Source organism: Vipera berus (assembly GCF_964194415.1).
Source record: "Vipera berus genome assembly, chromosome: 5".
Classification (NCBI taxonomy): Eukaryota; Metazoa; Chordata; class Lepidosauria; order Squamata; family Viperidae; genus Vipera; species Vipera berus.
Genome location: NC_138207.1, coordinates 37,055,070 through 37,073,880, shown reverse-complemented (window position 1 = coordinate 37,073,880; position 18,811 = coordinate 37,055,070). Strand labels below are relative to the sequence as shown.

Below are 18,811 nucleotides of genomic sequence, written 5' to 3'. Positions count from 1 at the left end.
GCAGTGCTCTTGCAATAATGTGCTCAAAATTCAGGCCCTTAGCCCACACCCGCACTTAGGACCACCAAGGTGCTTCTACTCCCCCCCTCCCCATCTTCCCCACTTATTCCCTTTGGCCACCTGTGCACAATGGCTCCTGCTAGCTTAGTTGACTTCCATCATCTTGTCCCACTGCTGACCAAGTCCTTTTCAAGGTAGGTATTGGCTGCACAAGACTTTCTTCCTAAGATTGCAGTTTCCTTGAAAAATATGTGGAAGTTGGCTTACAAAGCTGCAGCCAGGCATATCTCACCATCATCAGGAGCAAGAACATATGAAGGTCAGTTAGGCAGCAGATGCAAGGACTTTGAAGCGCAAGGTGGCAAGAATGACTGGGACTGGGCTGGGACAGCTGGGGCTTCCAGGGGCACCTGCGGCTACATGCCATGGCTCAGGGGGGGTTTACAGCCCCAGAGCTGTGGCATGCCAAGAAACCCCTAAGTTGCAGCATGCCAAGGAGTCCCAAAACTGCCCCAGACCTATTTACACATTTCAATAATTCCTTCAAATATTTTACATGCATTTATGGCCTTTTAAAGTAAGATCATTATACAGTAGTAGAAAGGAACAACATACTGCTTGTTTATGATTCATACTGATTCAGTTTCCAAGTTAGCAAAACTAAGGAGTTCTGGAAATTTGTTTAAAGTTGAACTACTGATATAAATCTAAGTTTACAGTATTGTGAAAAAGAAGTTCTATGTACTGTATATTCTCATTCTGACTTTCCTTCAGCAGTCCATTATAGATTGTCTGTTATTCCTACCAATAATATTATACAGTATATATTTTTGAGACTCACATACAGCTTGTACTCTACTTTCAACCAGAATTGAGCCTAAAATTTCTGTTGCTTTGTGAGACATTTGTTAAGTACGTTTGCCCCATTTTACGACCTTTCTAGTAACACAGTTGTTCAGTGAATTTGTCTTTCCCATTGACTTTGCTCGTCAGGTTACAAAAGCTGATTACATGACCTTGGTACTGCAAACATAATAAATATGAGCCAGTTGTCAAGTATCTCAATTTTGATCACATGACCTGGGGATGCTGCAATGGTCATGTAAAAAACATCATTAAGTCACTTTTTCCAGTGCCACTTAATTTTGAACTGTTGTAAGTGGAAGACTACCTGTATATGCTTGATTCATAAAACTAGAATTAGGAACAGTTAGTAGTTCAGAATTAATTAACAAACAGAACTATTTAAAGGGTAATAATGAAACAACTAAGTGTTAATTACTTTAGAGCTATTATAGCGATAATGGGGTTCTATGTTTAGTTATATGATCCCCATTTAGACAGCAACTTTTGTACAATGTCAAAAGAGGGAAACAGAAAAATAAAATGCTGGAAAAATGAAAATTAAATGTACAGGTAGTCCTGGATCATTCATTTAGCAACCATTCAAAATTACTATGATACTGAACAAAGGAAAATATAGTTCTTGACATTCAACCAGTTCAAAATTAGAACAGCACTGAAAAAAAACTGACTTACAACAGATCCTCGCACTTACAACAACTGCAGCATCCATGTCAGAGTCCTTACCAGCCCTGGTTCCACAAATGATAAATGATGGTCAACAAGGTAGCTGGCTAGTCAGGAACGTCCTGACCAGTGTTTATTGACGGCGAATAACAGCAAATAAAGTCAGCACTGGGAGTGACTTGCTCCCAGTGCCTTATATACCGGCAATTCCCTTAGCTCCACCCCCCATTCAACCAGTCAGCATCTGGCGCCCGTCCCTAAAACCAGCATTGCTGGCCTCCGCCTCCCCTCTCCAGCATCATCTCCAGCAGCCCAGCATGCAGCCAGGAGCCTCAGCTGCTCGGCGGTCAGGCAGAGGGATTCCCGGGCAAAGGGGGATTCCCTGGTCGTCAGGCAATGACATCAGCAGCTTGCCGTCCAACCGCGGGCTCCCTCGGCTGTCTCCCTTTCCCTTCCCTGAACTGGCAAGCCCATGGGGCTTGACAATCCACATGATCAGGTGATCAAAATTTGGGTGCTTGGCAACCGCATATATTTATGATGGTTGTGTCCTCAGGGACACGTAATCACCATTCATCACCTTCCCAATTGGCTTCCAACAAGCAGTCAACCAGGGAAGCTGGATCAGCTTAACAGCGACATGATTCACTTAACAGCTATAGTGACTCACTTAACAATCAGGGCAAAAAAGTTGTAAAATAGGATGCAAGTCAACAAACGTCTTGCTTAACAACAGAAATTCTGCCCCCAATTATGGTTGTAAGTCAAAGAATACCTGTATGATCTGCACTAGGAGTTATGGCTACTGTAGTGCCCTATGGTCATGTGATGAAAATTCAGGCACTTAGCCAGTCCTTACAACCACAGGGAGATGGCAACTGCTCCCGCCCACCTATCCTTCCCGCTCCAACGGGTCCTTTGGGCCAGGCTAGGTACCCACAGATCTTGGGCCTGCGTCCAGCCCAGGTGGGTGGGGAGATTTCATAAATTCTGTCAAAGCCCAATGTCATCATTCTAAGAGCTTGAGACTATACCACCCTTTTTAACTGATTTTTAAACACAATACAATTGATAATTTATGCCTAAAATGAATGTATAATCAATATAACATTGAATTGGATATGCTTTGTTGTGTTTTAAAATCATGAAGGACCTTACTTTCAATCTATGAATTCACAGCTAATTATTTCTATTATAAAATTTCCAAATTATGATGCATCCAAGACACATGATATAATTAAACTATAAACAAGCCTAAAGCTGAAATGTTCTGACACTGATGGGCAGAAATGTACACGTTATACCACTAAATAGCTACAGTAATAGCAGCTACTAATCTAGCTTTAAATGTTAACTGGCAGATGACAATGCTAACACAATGATAGTATTCATGGTGATCACGTGATAATACTGGCAAAGATACAGTTCCTTGCATTGTTTTTCATTCAGTAACACATGTAAACCCAAAGCAAGTAACTTTGATCTTGAAACAAACATGCTGGGCTACCAGTATAATGCACAACAAAGAAGAATAGACGCTTTTTCATATATTCTCTAATTGCTAATATAAGAATACCAATAATATTCAACAAGACAAGAATAAAGCATTTTAGCCCTTATAGAAAGGCACAAGCTGTAACTTTTAAGTCACTTTATTCAATAAATGCACATCATCAAATGCCGCTACACCACCAAAAGAAATGTCTTTGGTTTGTTATGTATAATGCATGTAATGACGACAGATTAAAAGAAGCCAATTTATAGAATCAGAACTATAAGGGTCCATTTAAATAATAAAATTCAATTACCTGGTCACTACAATCTGTTCTCATCTGTTCCATGAACCCTTGCATATATTGGTTTTCATATATCCTTAATCATATACTATGTGCATGCATGAAAATGGTGGCTATTGTTATGATACCCTTTGCACAATAACTAAACTAATTAGGACTTTGGGGAGTGTGGATTTTTTTTTAAGCTTTCAAATCAGATTTGACTCCTGGAGACTGCCTGGATTAATCTCTGCAATTTCCTTGGCAAGATTTTGGAAGTGGTTTGCCATTGCCTGCTTTCTAGGGCTGATAAACTGTCTGGGTGAAGGTCATCCAGCTGGCTTTGTGTCTAAGGCAGGACTAAAATTCACAATCTCCCAGTTTCAAGCTTGGTGCCTACACCAAATAAGGACATAGATTGAAATTATAATTTATACACCATAATTACATAGATTAATGGCAATGTACTCAGTGCACGTTTGGTATTTGTCATCCTTTGCATAATCTATGTAAATACCAACTGTTTAAGTATTTATATTACAAGGATGCTGACATTTTTTTCATTATATTTATTAATCAAACAGTAACAGTTTTAATTATCATGTTATTCTGCTTTGAAGGATAATACCTAGAGAACCCAAAAAGTTATTAATATGACTCTGGGAAGCTTTAATTCAATGACAATTTGATTGAATTATTCCTTCAACTTCAATCAACATAATTAAATATATAACATTGTATCAAGTTCTTTCAAATCATTTTAACAATTCAACAAAGTAAAATACTTTTCTGCATAATCAATGTACTTGTCAAGTCTCTTTCACAATTTCATTCAAATCTTGATTGACATGGAAAAAACCTATTAATTATCTACCATAATATAAGCACAACTTCAATATGTTGTATTCCCCATCTTCATTTTAACTCATTTTAAAAATAAAAGAACTATAGCATTTTATAATACAGGTCTTGGTGACGTTAAAAGCAAATATATTATTTTTCATATTGCCCAAATTAATATAACCTAACACTAAATGATGTGTTCACTTCACATAATTGAATGAAATCTCATTTATAATAGAAGTAAATACTTTTGCTAATTAAAACTTTATCTACACATTGCAAGCTAATTGAAGATTATAAAAGTATTCCATAGTGTCAGAAAACCCTTTTAAAAACTTGAAGCAAAACTACATAAATACAGGTAGTCTTTGAATTACAACCAAATCTTTAGTAAAGTTACAACAGCATGGAAAGAAATGACTTACAATTGGTCCTTGCACATATGACCATCGCAGCATCACCAAAGTCACGTGGTTACAACATCCTAGCCTAATGTGATCATCATCTGCGACCTTCCCAGCTGGCTTCCAATAAGCACAGAAGGGGGGGGGGAAACAGATTTGCTTAACGAGCATGCAATTCACTTTAACAGCTGCAGTGATTCACTTAACAACCATGGCAAAAATATGTCACAAAATCATGCATGACTCATTTAACAACTGCCTTGTCTTAGCAATGGAAATTCCGGTCCCAATTGAGGGTCGTCAATCAAGGACTGTATTTATAAATTGTATTGCTTCCCAGCTGGAAAATTTAATTTCAACTAGCAATATAAATATTTTCTGCATATTTCAATCCTGAAGATGATAAAGGAATGTTTCTAATTTGCATGTTTAGTATCAGAGAGACTGTGGAAATAAAATACAAGTGTTTCTGTAACTGAACATTATTCCAATACTCATAGTGCAATGCAAAAGACAATTCTAGAAGTATAATTATATAAAAGACTATTCTAGAAGAAATAATTATAGAATTATTTAATTCATATTTAGTGTGGGTGAGAAGGAGAAAATAATGCAACAGTTCCATATTAAGTGCAGAAGGAATTTGCATACTATTTTAGCACACAAAAAGGCTACTTGAGTCTTTCATGACAAAGAGGATGCCATAAATTCCACAGTTTCAATATTTTGTTATTTTAAAGTGTTATGTCCCTAAATTAGATTGCTTCAAACACACCCATTGTAACTGATTTACAAAGCACATCGTTTAGCTTCCCTAGACACTGTGGAGCCAGACATGTAAGTTGCAAAAAGCACTAGTTTCAAAAGAAATTATGCATGACAAAACTTCATTTCAATCATGAAATCTAATTATTCAAAATGTTTTGGTTGCCTATGGCAAACAATTGCCCCTAGCTAATAGCTACATCCTACTAATATCATATCACAACTGTTGGAACCATAAATGGAACTGCTGCTGTGCAAACGACAAAAGTACATTGCTACATTGACAAATCTATCTCTAGATAACCTTACTGTATTAGCAAACCAAACTGGGTAACATTTTGAACAGCCTCATACAAGGAGAAAAGGGATAAAGATATGTTTTGGGAAACATGTATGTAGGCACAATTTTTTATTAAACTATTATATTATTCAAGCAATATCTAGCAAAGGCAACAGAATAAAGCTGATTTTTTCAAATTACTTAAGTGACCAGGATCATTAAATATTTGATTGATATGGCAAAAGTCCCTGTCAGCCTCACTAGGTACACCAGACCAATAAATCAACTGTACAGGAACACAAAAATGATTATTTATTTTTTATTTTTATAATAACAAAATCTTGTAAGTTTGATTATGTTGTACGTCTTCCAACTTCTGGTAAGTTACTGAATTAGGGAGGTGTCTGTCTGAGCTTGTTTTGAATGTTACCTGGATGTTCTGGACTTAAAAAGTGTTTTATAGTGTATCACCTTAGCAAAGGAAATTGCAAATCTCTGTCAAGGTAATCTGCCTTATTCTCTACAGCAGGGGTGGGCAATTAATATTCCCAGGGGGCCACATGAGAAACTGGAACATTGACTTCCCGTGGCGACGCAACGCCGAAGACAGCCGTTTTCGGGCTGCCCGCTCCGCAGCTGTGTTTTTCCATCGTAAACAGCGCCGATCAGCTGTTTAGATGGATTTGAAGCCCCCTCCTCGGGAGAAGAGGAGGGGGTGAGGCCCCAGGTAGGGGTTGAGCTCTCCGGGGCCGCCTGAGCTGAGAGTTTGGGCGGCTGAAGGATTGAGCCCCCCCCGAAGCCTGGGTTGCTCCGAGCTGCGCAGCGCCCCTGCTCCGGGATTTATGGAGCAGAGCCAGGCGTTAGCAACCACCCCTGCCAAAAGGAAATACTTTTGATTGTCAAGATGCAGGCAGAGCGGTACAGGAGGTCAAGGTGATGTGGACTCTTATCTTTACTCTCTAGCTCAATGGATTTTATAGCTTTAAAGTGAAAGTGTGCAATAAGTGAAAGTGGGGGAAGATGGCGGCTAAAACTTCTAAAGCTCTTCGGAGTGCGGGGTCTTCCCTGGTGCAACAGACCTCATTGCAAGCTTTGCTTCCTCCTGCACCTCCTCCGGCATTGACGCTTAAGGATTTACAAGATGCTCTTGGAAAGCATTCACAATTGATGTCTGACATGATGGATGAAAAGTTGAAAAAGCTGGAGGAGAAAATGGAGGAGAAAATGGAGAAATTGGAGAAGAAGATGGAAGAGAAGTTTAGAGCAATGAGGGTGGACATGTTGTCTATGATTGAATCTGTAGCTGAATGTGTGCAACAGCTGGATGTAAAAGTGAAGGATCTCAGTCAAAAGAACTCTATATTAGAAGCAAAGGTATTAGAAAATGAAAATATAAGGGATAAAATGGACGGAGAATTGAGCCTTGTTCAGTATCATCAGATGCAGTATGCTATTAGAATCAGGGGTTTAAAGGAGAATTGTAAAGAAGATTTAAAGCAGCTGATTTCTGAGGCTCTGGAAGGGGTATTGGGCCAGCCAGCATCTGAAATTGAGGGAAATATGGACAAAATTTTTCGTGTAAATTCATGGATTGCAAGACAGAGGAAGTTACCCAGAGATGTGGTGGTCTATTTTACAAAGAGAGTAATTAGAGATGAAGTCATTCAAGCTGCTTATGATACTAAATTGGTAGTGGCTGAGCAAGAAGTCTTGGTTTTAAAAGAGATTCCTCCGAAGATTTTAAGGAGAAGGAAAGATTTTGCATTTCTTGTACAGGAACTTAAGAAATGTGATATTAAGTTTAGATGGGAGATTCCAGTTGGACTGGTGGTGACGCATGAAGGTAAAAGACATCGTCTGGTTACTGTGGCCCAGGTACGTGATTTTTATAGCAATGTGTTAAAAGCAACCCCCCTATCATTTTTGGAAGCTGTAAAGGGATACGGCGAGGGAAAGCTTCAAGATGTTGCAGATAGACAGATAGAGGACAATGGTGTTGGAGGCGATCAAGATACAGTTTCATCGGATGTTGCAGGAGGCCAGAGGATGACGCGTGCCGCCCTAAGAAGAGCGAGACGAGAGCAAGAGCAAGACCAGCAGAAAGTTATGGAATCTCCAAAGTGTACTTACAGTGAAGCTGTGGGAGGGGCGCGGTCCAAAGAAGTTTTGGGGGTCATGACAGACGTGCTCCAAAAGCTTTGGAGTGTTAAGATTGGTGATTAAATTTTTAAATTAGAATGTCAATGGATTAAATTTATCATAGAGGAGAAAGAAAGTTTTTTTTAATATTTAACACAATTTAAGATTGATGTTATTTGCTTGTTAGAAAAGTATATTAGGGTTATGGACTAAAAGTATGTGTTGAACTAAGAATGGGTATGCAAGCTCCTAATTAACAACAAGTTGTCTTACAGACTGCTTAAACCTTTTTTTTTACTCTTTTTATTTGAACTCAAGGATGATTTGGAACTGCGAGACATTTGGCGTGATACATGCAAGAATTATTTTTGATCATAGTTTAGTTTGGTTGGAGATTATTAAGGTTAATAGAGATAGGCGCTTTTGGCGCGTAACTGAGAATTTGTTTAGAAATTAGAGAAAGGTTGGAGAATGTAAATAGTAGGTGAAAGTTTTTTTTCTTTTTTTTTGAAATTAATATGAATAAGGACTGGGATTAAGAAAATCTATTCTGAGTAAAGCTCTTTTTCTGTTTTCCTCTTTTTCTTTTTTACTTTATTTGTAATATTAATATTGTTTGTATTCATTTTATATGAGCTAGAGGGAGATAGAATTAATAGTTTATTGCTGATAACATAGGGGTGCTTATGTTTGTTTTTTGATTTTATACCCTGTATTTAGCTCTGGGAAGTCGGGGGGGGGGGAGGAGGGAATGGGGGAGAGGGATAGGGAGGGTTGGGTGGGGGTGGGGGAGGGGGGGATTAAAGTCAAAATGTATTGTAAAACTTTTTAAATAAAAAAAAAGAGAGAAACTGGAACATTGTGGAGGGCTGCCACCACTGCCCCCACCCCCACCTGTGTCTGGATAGGGACAAAGAGCCGGATGTGGCCCACAGGCCATAAAATGCCCATATCTGCTCTACACTTAAGTCAATTATTATTTAACCAAGAGAAATGGATACATAAATTGACACTCCTATGTCTTCATTAACACTTTCAAATAAATATTAAAAGAATACAGTTACTGAAATAACTTTGTATTTCCAATGCACGTACAACAATAATGCAGCTTTTGAAACTGATTGTGGTATAATGGCCATTATAATTAATGTAATTTATGGATAATTAGATCTTTTAGAAATTCTGAACAATTTTATAAGATGTAAATTATCCTCATTTTATTCGCCTAAGGAATGGTTCTAATCAATAAGCTATCTGCAACTGATGTCTAACACTTTGTAATAGCAATTATATAAGCTACATTCAAATGCATAAGTACTGATAGCAACCTAAAGAGCCATATGTGTACAGGTTTAAGACATTTAGAGAAGAACACAAAGGCCCACATGTAACTGCCTGATTTATAGTGTAGACAAAAATGAAAAAAGTTATCAGTCTCATAATTGCTACATTTATAATACTGGCGATATTATAACTCAGTATTATAACTCAGGTGCAGGAGTTATTTCTATTCAAAGATCTGAAAATGTATTGCATTTGGGATTATAAAGCATCTGTGAAAATAGTCATGACCATCAAGCCAATTTTTAATTCACTGATTATATGCCATCAACTCTTTGTCAACTATGAGATGTTCTTCATTAGAATCTGTGCCTAACCTTGTCCTTCAGGTCTTCCAATGATGTACCTATCATCATAATAACTGAGTCTATCCCCCCTGCTGTTCGTCATCCTCTTCTTTTTCCTTACACCTTTTCCAGCATTCCCTTCTCCAGAGAGCTAGGTTTTCCATAATCTGTCAAAGTAAGATAATTTTTGGTCATTTGTGCCTTGAGTAAGACCTCTGTGATTGCTCTGCTTGATGATCCATTGGTTTGTTTCTTTGGCTGTCCATGACAATTTCGGGAGACTTCATCAATACTAAAATTCCAAAGAGTCAATATTCTTTCTGTCCTACTTCAAATTCCAGCTTTTGCTTCCCTAGAGCAGGGGTCCCCAATCCCCGGTCCGCATGCAGCAACCGGTCCGCACAAACAAGCAAAGGCAGCACACAAAACCACGCACCAGTCCCTGGTGCCCAAAAGGTTGGGAACCTCTGCCCTAGAGTGTCACAGGGAATACCACTGCTTTCACTGCTTGCACTATTCTGATCTTTTTTACCTGTAGACTGGCTCAAATAACTATTGTCAATAAACCTGCATAAACTCTCCCCATCTCTAATAAAAAGTTCACATACAAAAACTATGACGCAGTACAGATTCTCTCAAACAGAACTTGTTCCTAGGCCAGATTTAAAGGGTGGGGTTTTTTTAGCAATCAATGAAGCACAACAATGTGGGATTATGGCAACTGACAGAACATTCTCTGCTACAGAGGCCCTACAGGTATATTATGCAGACATTCATTTGGCATCAGCCAAAAGATGGCCTTCTCTATTCTAACATTTATTACCATGGACAATCTTCTCTTAAAGCAAACACCACCATGTTACAGTTTAGACTGACATTCATCTTAGCATCAGAAAATAAATGATTGTGTTGATGTTTTATACCTGTGTTGTATACCTGTGGACTGTGCCCCACTAGTGGGCCATAAGGGGATTGCAACCAGGTTGCGGAAAGGGCTGGTGAGCGGACGCATATCTCACTTGTGTGAGCAGCGAACAAACATCCTCCATTTCCATGAGTGGCAGGCGCATGTGCACGCCACTCATGCAAATGGAGCTGTGTGCTCATGCATGCGCTTGCTGGCTGCTCACGCATAACCATCTTCTTCCTCCCCACACACAAATCCAGGAATGTTGGTGAACTCTGTTACATTACATTTGATTCTGTGATTTATCCTACTTCATTTTTATGTATTTTTTTAAACTGTTCATTGTCCAGAAATATTTCAGCTAAATCAACAACATGCAGCATATAGGTAGTTCTCATTTAGCAACTACTATTGGGACTGGCAGCTGTATCATTAAGTGAAATCATCAATAAATGGGAAATCACAAAACTGTGCTTTCCTTTTCCCTACTTCCCACCCTTTAGAATGCTCATTCAAATTCTGGGATAATAAGCAAGCAAAGAATTGTTTGCATTTATATTCATTGGAGAGGAAAGGATTACTAAGAGGTAAGCAGGCACACAATAAGGAATACATACTGAAAGGAATGCAGTAGACTAGCAGCTCAAGCATGCCCAAGGCTGGCAGCCACAAGCTCACTTGTAAACAGCCCGGTGTATTTCCCATTGTGTGCCTGCCTTCTCTCTTGAAATCCCTTCTTCTCCAATATCTCCACTCTGCCAGTAGGGAGGAGACCACCAAAAAAACAAAGCCACACACAGGAGACTGCCTACAGTTAGGCAAACTATGTATCTATTTATTTAACTTGGGTTTTTCCTTTTTACCCCCTTTTCCTTATTTAGACAATCTCTCCACTCTTTGTGGGGGGAGAAAAGCCACATTAATTTCAATGTGTATTTCCCATTGCATACCTGCTTACCCTCTTGTAACCCCTTACTCTCTGCAGGGAAGGAATAAAAACAGCTGAGACACAGGACAATTCATATTGACTATAATGGTGATCATCTGACACTGAGGGACACTGAGGTCATAAATGCAGGCATTAGTCAAAATGGTGGTCATTAGTGTTTGTTCAGCAACTATTTAAAGTTATGATAGATATAAATGCTACTTACAATTGGTCTGCAAAGTTTTGACTGTTGCAACTCCCGTGGTCACATGATCAAAATTCAGGTGCTTGGCAGTCCACCTGCATTTAGTACTGCAAGGTACACTTCTGCTTTCCCCCCCTCCTCACTTGCCTATCTCCCCCCATCACTACTCTTCTGGTCGCCCTTGGTTCTGTTGCCTTTTCTGTCCTGCACTCCAATGTTCCTGCTATCCCTAACATTCTGGCTCTCTAGTAGCTGCTTTGTGAATGGACAGCTGTGCCTTGTCAGCAGTGAGAGGAAGAAGACAACAAAGATAAAGGAGGTGGCAGGTATGGCCAAGGTATGAGAAGAGTACAAAGGGCCAAGGTGCAGGATAGAGTATAGGGTGATGGGGCAGTGGAGGGTAGAGTATCCAAAAGGGTAAAGATGGGGGGGGAGATAGGAAAATGAGGGGAATTGGAGACTAGGGAGGCAGGGCAGTAGAAGTGTGAGGTTCTGGCCTAATAACAACTAGGACTACTGAGTTGCTAAGCAATGCAGTCATGTGATGCAGCAATGCAGTCATGTGATGTTTCACCTAATGATATCACTTAGCCACCAAAATTAGGTTATTAAACAAGGACTAACTGTAAAGTTGTCTTTTTATACATAATACAAATATGTAAGTGTGCATTAGAAATGTGTGTTTATAAAGCACCTCTCAATATAAAGCTATTACTTTTCATGGGATTGGATAAATGTCCAGAACTTCAATATGATCTCATAAAGACATTTGGTTTAAGGTGACAGGTATTACATGTATGCCCATGCTCAACCCACACTAAAATACTTTGTTCCCTTCCCCATCCAAAGTACTACCTACTATAAAAATAATCCAAACATCAACAATTTACTTTACTTTGAAATGCTTTAAGAATCTGTAAATGAGATTGGGATTGTTTGCAAGGATAATATACAAGTTTAATATAAAACTATCACATTTTGAAAGATTATATCAGCATTAGGCTAATACGTGTTACAAATTAAGTTTTGTCAACAAACAAAAATAATAGCATAAGTTCCATCCTTTCTGTAACATTCAAAAAAATGTTGCGTAAAAGATATTCACAAATGTACACTACTGTGATTCAGTACAGTCCCGTGAAGCAGCCCTAATATGACTGGAATTTTGTTTCTTACAGCACAATCAGGAAAGAGTTGCCAAAATTCAGTACAGTAAGTCATCAGGTATTGTTTAAATACTCAACAAGAGAACATTTATTTGCACAAGAGGGTGAAAGGGCCTCTAGATATCCCACCTGTAATTGGAACTCTGCCAAATAATTAAATATAAAATATAATAACAAAATTGTCAACTTGATCCTAAAAATCTATACTGGTTCAACTGTTATATACAGCATTTAAAGCATTTATTTATAAGTAGCACAATATTGCCTGATTTTACAGTACCTAAATTGCTATGAAAAATAACTATGACTGAATTAATCAGTTTCATTAATTTAATATTTATTCTGTAAACATTTCCTGAAATAAAGATGCTTTATTTTGAAAGCAAATTGTAAATCTTACTATACATCTTTTAACTGCTGGATTTCCTCTTAGAATATAAATTAAAGAATTAGGCTATTTCTGGCTGGGCTTCAATTATTAATTTAAAAAACAGGTATCCATCTAATGAAAAGACCAGCACACATACCATTAACACTTCAGAAAAGATTTTTTTCCATGAAATATGAAGTAGAAATTGATCCTGAAATATATACATACAACATTGTCATGGTTTCTAAACCAACCAGTCAAACTTACTATCATCTCAAACAAGTAGCAAAGAAGTATTACACTGTTTCATTTTAAAATAAAATCAGAGATATACAGGCTGCAAAAGACTAAAGTCTACAGAAATCAATGTAAATTGAAATAATGAAAAGGGAAACCAATACTCTCTACTTTTTTCTATTTCCTACATTTCTGGCAAGATGCCAAACAAAATTCCGCTACTTCCAACATGATTTTAGAGTCTTGATTTGCAAGTAAGCAGCTTTCATAAAATCATCATGAGCATCTAGGATTTTTCTATTAAGGGAGCAATCACAGTTTCTTTTCTTAATCAGTTGATTATGTGACAAAGATACTGAAAATTCACTTTTAGGCTTCAATAGCGGAAAATCTAATTTGCCATCAAATATACTGCAAACAATTATTACCATATTAATGTAATATACACACTAAGTCTGATTAAATATCAAGAAAAATCTAGTAAAATTTAAATACATGTGTGATTAGTAAGATGATTTCCAACTTAAAGAAATTGCCTTGAAATTGTTCTCAAAGGAACAGGCCATATGGAAATATATCTTAGGAGCTATGTTTTAATTAGTGATGTTATTTTCATTGGACTTTTAACTTTGCAGATATTAGTCTTACACTCATGAATTCATGACATTACTTAAAATACTAGTATTTCTAAAGAAGTACAGAACTAGACAGATACTAAGTAGCTTTATTAAAATAAAAGTATAGTAAAAATATGATTTTAAAAACAAATATTAAACAGTGTCAATCATATCAGAATCAGAAATATTCTTCCCTCCTGAACAAACATTTTATCTTAGGAATCTAGACATTTCAGGGAGGTAGAGCATTCTTGACATAACTTCACAGAACCAGTCATTGGCCTGTGACTAACAGTAATACATGATATAATCTCTTAAGAGTCTTTTAACACTGAAACAGTCAGTAGGCATGGGTGTACAGTAAGCTGTTATGTGATTTCCAAAATGCATGTAATTGCAATGAATATTTACAGGGCTAGTGGAAACAATAGCCATTATCCAAAAAGCCAGGGAGGCTTTCTCAAATACTCCATTCTAAGTGCAACCTTCAAGCCCCATAAAAAGCCGTCCCAAATGTCACCAGACAGGGATGGATGGAGATGGAGAGAGAGAGAGAGAGAGAGAGAGAGAGAGAGAGAGAGAGAGAGAGAGAGAGAGAAGAAGTACTGATACTGAGAGAAAATGAGCTTAATTTAAGAAACTCTATGATAGTTAAATTTACATATTTAAAACTGTTACCAAAGTATCTGATTTACGTTATTAAGCAACAACACTGCTTTGTTGGAAGTTATTAGGATTCAGTGAAGAAAAACTACATCAACTAATTTCTTACAGTTGGACTATACTATTTACATATCTTTGTTTTCTGAAAAGAAATGATGCTATTAAATGACAACAATTTTGGAAGTTACATTATCTTTGTCTTAAATAATAAATGATTATCATGCATCAAATAATACTTCATCTGCTTTGCTATAAGCTATTTTTGTAAAAATGATATCTTTTGAAGATAAAGATAAAAACTTAAGCAATTTAGTGTACCCAATTATATTTTCTATGCAATGTAGCATTGTTAAGTTCTTAAAAATATCACAATGGGAAAATAAATGAATTATAACTTGAATGCTAAATATATAAAAAAATCCTATTCTATTTTATACCCATTTTCCTTAGTATCCACAAATAAATTTAGAATTTTAAGAGTTTCATATATATCTGTAGTAATTTATTAGCCTCATTTACAGCATATGTCATATAAAGCCTTATCAAAAACAAACATTCTTTTAACATTTCTTGGAATGTGTTTAAAAGGACATTTCATCAGGAAACATAATTCAAAATGGTCAAGATACTTTTCTTTATACTTTATAACTATTCTATGTTTAGAAACAAAAAGGAAATTGTTTACATCTTTAAATTTCTATTTTGCATTCACTAATCAGCATGGAAAGTTTTGTTATCAGCTTTTCCACTGAAAAAGAGGAACTCATTTGATCAAGAGCTTATTCAGATCTCTCTCTCTCCCTTCCCCTCTATCCATCTAACTATGTTTCATTTCTCAGCTTTTAGATCTGCTTGTCTATAGTCCACATTTGTAACTTCTGTATGATTTGAAACATATTCATTAAACTTTATTTAAAGAAGCAACTTCATTAAGCAACATTTTCTGAAGACCTTGATCTACAATTTCCAAACAAAAATTTACACTGCCATTTTGTTGCCTTCTGCTATTCTTCATACATTACCAAGAACTGAAAAAATAAATTTCAGCTCTATGAAAATCAGTACAGAAGCATGCATTTTTATAAACATTAAGAAGCCAAAATCATCTAGCTTTGTAGTGCGATGAGTACCCAGAGTAGGTCAAACCAATTAACTCAAGATAACACACCACCGAGAATAACATACAGTAAATCTCTCGTAACATCAGCAATAACTAGCACTATACTTAAATATTTAAACACAGTCGCCAGGCCTATTCATATATCACACGAATCTAGCAACGAAGATGTGCTACTTTTATCGATGTAGATATGTTTGCCTAAACTGGGCCTCCGGGTGCGTAATGGTTTTGCAAGAGAAAAGCAAATAACTTTTCATTTCTGCAGCACCACTAAACTGGCTGAACAAACCTAACGAGAATCTCTTTGCCTTTCAGTTTTAAAGGCCGCATTTTTTTTTTAAACCTAACATTTCCGGATTGAACAAGGTCGTCTTCTTCTTCTTCTTCCCTAAACACGGAGAGACAGGACTAATGGGTAAGCCGTTCCAGGCAAGGCAAGTTTCCCTGGATCTGGCTTACACAGATGACGATGCTCGGCCTTCCCAGCACTAAAAGGCAAGGAGCGGTCCGGGGTCGCCCAGGAGCGCGGCTCTTTTGGACCACCACCCCCACCACCCCCTTAACAGTGAAGCCGGAACTGATCCCCACCTCGCAGTTCCACGGTGAGGATCACGGAGGTGGATTAGAAGCCCCAGTTGTGTGAAACGACGAGAACGAGAAACCTGCTTCTCTTCTCTTCACCCAACGAGGTTCAAGCTGTGCCAGGCCGTCCGCACAGCACACCCCCGCCGTCCAAGACACGCTTTCCCTCGCCCACTCCACGACTAGGCGGCTTGGAAGGCAGAGCCCTTGCCCCGCCCGGCCAGGCCCGGCCAGGCCAGGCCTCGAAAAGCAAAAAGGAGCGAAGGATGTTCCCTAAGACAGGCCTCTCCCCCCCACACACACAGGCTTCGCTCCGCGCTGGGCTTGGTCAGCTGCGGCCCGCAAGGCCCGAGCAGACCCAACGCGACCTACCTTCTTCTTGAGGCGACGGGCGGCCTCGGCCTGCTGTCGTTGGAGGGTCGGCTCGCTTTCAGACGAGGCCCCAGCCGACTAGTTGTCGGCCTCGCTGGCCCCTCCCTCGCCCCGCGGTCCTGGCTGTGCAGCGACCCGACCCCCTCTCCGCTCTTCTTTTCCCTTCTCTTCCCTTCCCAGCCCGGCGGCGGATACTAACGACTGACGAGCAGTGGCGGGAAGGGAAAGGAAGCTCGAGCCCCGGTTGGAACGCCAGCTCGCTGCTTCCCTCTGCGGCGCGGAGGAATCAGAGCGGCTAGTGCCGCCCAGGCGCTCTTCGCTGCCCGCCGGCGTTCTGGAGAATACAATGGCAAGCCGGTAGGGAATGCCGCTGGACCTGGGCAAAGTCCGCGGTGGCCTTTCTTCGATATTGCCGGTCACAGTCTGACCTGTCATTAAAATGTTTCTCAATAATATCGAGATATTTTGCAACCGAGCACTATTTAACCCTGCTTCGTTTTCTGGATGTGCACGACGTCCTGCACCGTAAATTACTGTATAGTCCAGGGGTCTTCAAACTTGGCCCTTTTATGACTTGTGGACTTCAACTCCCAGGATTCCTCAGCCAGCGTGCCTGGCTGAGGAATTCTGGGAGTTGAAGTCCACAAGTCATAAAAGGGTCAGGTTTGAAGACCCCTGGTATAGTCCGAGCTTTTACAGCCAGCTAGGTTCAAAATAGGATGGGCTAGTTAGTTCCTCGGTATATCGTGAGTACATAACCGTACTCTTAACACACCAAGATTGCAGAAAGAAGAAATGTAAGCTTTCTCCCATCTCACATATAATTAGGTTGTGCCCGTGCAATACCTTTGGCCCAGCTTAATTTAACTGCGGTTTGCAGAATTAATGCAACCGTGTGCGTTTATACAGTACTGAGCCATAGACGCAGCAATCACATAACGTGATCAGCACACTGTATTTGGCTAGTTTGCAATTTAGTGTGGTGCAGGTCAATATTTAATAAATATTTGGGGAAGTGGGTCACTGGGACTTCAGGAGAAGAAAAGTTAAACTTTAATCGAATCCCTTTTGTATGATTGCTGTTTTTTTCTGATTGACTCAGCAGTACAAGGTGGGGTTTCAAAGGTGCACTTTTGAAATTTTCTTTGCTTCTGAAGAACTAGGTGAGGTTCTTTCCTTTTCGCTTGGGTGGCAACCCTGCAAAAAGCGCCTTGAGCTACATACATGTAGCTTACAAACTCAATAGAAAGATATAAGGCTACTGAGCATATTTAACTAAAGACCAAGTGCCAGTGACCTCACTGGGGCTTACTTTGATGATCCAAGTATAGGATTGCACTGTTTCCTTTGTCTCAGTCTCATAGCTATAGTTTTTATGGATACCTTTGCTAGAAGAAAGACAACTGGAGCATTCATTCTGTGGCTTCAAAATACAGTGAAACTTGTGGTTTTGTCTAAGGAAAGCTTTTCTAAGCAGACTTATTTTAGCCTCTTGGGACCAAGGCAGTGGTTTCTAATCTAATATTTTCTTCACTGTATTTGTGAGAGACTAGCAAATTTTCAGAGCCAATATATTAATGCTGTGTATGCCTCATTTCAAATAATAGTAGGTTGTAATTATGTTAAAGCTTTCAAGTTTCAACAAATGGTTGTACCTGGAACTAAATGGAAAAAGGTATTTACTGTGCTTTCTTTGCCAACTTCATACTCTCTAGATATGATTGGATTTTAAGATAGAGATACTGGGAATTGTAATGGTAGCCTATCTGGAAAACATTAAGTTGAAGAAGGGCATATTAGATTAAGAAAGAATTTGTAGGCATAATGTGAATATTCAATCATAATGTTCAAACATAATCTCTAGATGTGTACTAGTTTTTTTTAAAGTTCAGACTCTTGATCCTATATTGATCTTGAAATTATAAGATCAAAAAATTCACTCAGACAGAAATATACTATATTTTATTTCTTCCATGATTTAGTTATGGTCCAGCATTTAGATTTTCTGCAGAAATTTGGAAACTTTCTTGATATATTTCTTGTCATAAACCACCAATGCTTTGCTCTGGAAGATAAACCATTAGAACAGTTGTACTGAATCAGTCTAAAGTTGTGTATAGTCCAATATTCTGCTCCCAACTGGCCAGTAAATTTTTTATGAAAACCACCCACTTTTACCAAGTGTTCCACTAGCAAAGTAACAACCCAAACTTCCACAAGAGGAACTGTGTAGGAACATTATTCAGACAGGCACAAAGATACTGCAGCAACCCAGAATGC

The 18,811-nt window shown here is 38.6% G+C and overlaps 1 protein-coding gene across 1 annotated transcript in view; it reads right to left on the bottom strand.

Annotated features, from left to right (window-relative positions):
- The window catches only part of CAB39 (calcium binding protein 39), a 35,622-nt gene extending 18,917 nt beyond the window's left edge, over positions 1–16,705 (bottom strand). The window contains exon 1 of the mRNA XM_081329222.1: positions 16,532–16,705. The gene's annotated coding sequence lies outside the window, so the exon portion shown is untranslated. The remainder of the gene's footprint in view (positions 1–16,531) is intronic.
- Positions 16,706–18,811: the final 2,106 nt, after the last annotated feature.